The following is a 2,635-nucleotide window of genomic DNA, read 5'->3' on the forward strand; positions in this document are numbered from 1 at the left end:
GGTAAAAGCAGCTTTGACCTTGTAGCTAGAAGGGAAAGACTCTAGGTTTAGCTTTGCTAAAGCTCTTTTTGAAATGAAATCATGTGTACTACCATCGTCATGCAGAATAACTTCTTTGCCATTAATGAAATCTTTCATCTTTAGAAGAGCATGACAATTATACTTACCTCCCTCTTGCTTGGCTACTTCGTCGTCAATCATGTGCACTTTCACTGTCAGGGTCTTCTTTCTTTCAGAACACTCAGTGGCTATGTGTCCCACCTTATTGCACTTGAAACACCTTATTTCTTTCTTTGGAAAATTCCCACCATTTAGCTTCGAAGAAGAATCTATCTTCTATGGAGAAAAACCATTTTTAGATTTAAAGAAAGGCTTTTTATCAAATCTCTTTTTCTTATGGAAAGGTACATGCTGTTCTGAATCTTTCCCTTCTTTTGGGATCCCATTCTTCCTTTCACAATTCATTGCAAGAGAAATTGCTGAGCTCAGTGAGCGAGGATGAAACATGTTAATCTTGGCTCTCAACTTAGACTTTAGATTTGCCACATACTTTTTGCGTTGATCTCGCTTATTAACTTTCTCTAATGATTGTAATTGGATCAACATTTGCTAAAATCTATTAGTATATGTGGAAATTGTTTCCTTATCAAAGTGCCTGAAAGTATCCCATTGTTGTCTAGCTTTTGCTTTGAAATGTGAGGGAAGGAAATCTCTCTTGATGAGCTTTTGAAAAGACTTCCAAGATTTTGGTCGCCTTTTACTGTGCTTAGTGATGTTCCACCAAAGTGCAGCACTCTCTATGAAATGATTTACAGCACATTTAATATTATCTTTTTCAGAGAATTTCTCCCCCAAAAAATAATCATCTAGCTAACTGATCCAAGACAAGACAGTGCGCGCTTCTTTCTTTCCATCAAAATTTTGAAATGAGAAAGCTTTTCTACTTATCTTACTCTTCTTCCTTGAATTTTGTGCTCTCAGTGTGGCTTTGACTATCCTGATAATACTATCATTGTCGAAATCATCATCAGATGAATGTCTCTTCCTCTTCTTACCATTGATTTTCTTTTCCAATCTCTCCCTATGCTCACGCTCATCGGCCAACTGTGCCTGAAGTGCATCTAACTGTTCTTGGAGTGTGGGTGGTTGTGGCTGATGTGCCATGATAATGTGATAAATACAAATAAAGTGGAATGGAGGAAAAATAAAGATATTAAGTATATGAGAATTAAGCGGATGAAATAAAGATGTGATTCAAGTGTATGGTAAGACAACGGATGGCAGAAGATACTAAGTGTATGAAAAATAAAGCAAAGAAATCACTTATCTCGCTCTTTGATTCGGAGGTAAAAAGGACTAGAGTGGGAGATATGTGACTGATGATGTCGCTCGTAGTTGTCTTTGTGCTCAATTGATCTCCAATTAATTGCTCGATGATTCGTGGTTGCAATCGCCTTCTTGATTGAAGCGTTTAGATCTTGGCTGTTGTCTTCTTCTTCTCTTTTTTTTTATACACCTTTGATGGTCAGTGGAGTGGCCTCTCACTTTTATGTTGCAGATCACCAAGAAGAAGACTTCTTTTTCTGAACTTTAGCTCTCCTTTTTTTTATAAAATAAATATATAAATAATAATTAATTCTTTAGAGGGCCTTTGAATTTTTGGGGCCCTTTGCTTTATAAGAAATCAAAAGGAACTTTCACTTGAAACGCTGAGGCGTCTATGTCACGTGATGGCAGAGACAAATGAGGAGGCCACTATGATGAGACTGCAAGGCTGCAATGGCTGCTATCTTTGATGGTAGAGTTCTTCGGAGGTCTTTGCAGAGGTCACTTTCCCAAGGGCGGCGCAAAAAATTTGCTCTTCAATGCTGCAAGATGTCTGTGCAGTTTGTCACAAGCGCGCAGGCTGAGGCTGCCTTGAAGTTTGGGGACTACTTGGGTCTAAGAGATAGTTTTGGAGTATTGTCTCGGTTCCTCTCCTACCCAGATTAGAGATGCTTGGCGAGCTTCATCCATGAGGTAGTCAGGCACCGCAAGAGCATACTTCGATCACGGAGACAAGAGCAGACTCCAAGTGAAGATATGTTGGTTGGGAATTGTTTCAATCTGGGTCCAAATATAAAAGTTTAGTGCTCCTTTTAGATAGTTTATGCCAAGTTTTGAGGAATTTGCAAGCATAATTTGTGTCACAAAATGTGGGGATCAACCAAGGTAATCTTGTCACATTGGTGCCCTCCTTGAAGAGAAGCCTCATGAGGATGCTCATCGTAAGGATTCGGGTGCATATTACTTAAGTATGCAGTGCTACTTTTGATAGCACTTTGCTTGATGTACGTGATATAAGTAGAATCTGTTTTTGAGCAGTCGAACCTGATTTCAGTCAGTATATTGTCACGTGTTATTTCACTAGGTACAATTGCTGCATGGGGTGTTCACAAGGAATAAGTTGAAACCAAGAAAATGTACGGCTTTCCATGCTATGTTGGTGCAATTGTCCCACTCATGACTTTGGGATAATTTGAATTTGGGTGCCATCATTAAAGCCATGGTTACCATGAAACCTGTTTTGGCCACTCTAAAATGTGTTTCAAGTTTTGCGTGTTTCACATTTCAATGTCACACATTTCCCCCTTCA

The sequence above is a fragment of the Dipteris shenzhenensis genome, chromosome 21 (genome assembly GCF_047967505.1).
Source record: "Dipteris shenzhenensis isolate YYH24624 ecotype China chromosome 21, Dip_SZ_1.0, whole genome shotgun sequence".
Classification (NCBI taxonomy): domain Eukaryota; kingdom Viridiplantae; phylum Streptophyta; class Polypodiopsida; order Gleicheniales; family Dipteridaceae; genus Dipteris; species Dipteris shenzhenensis.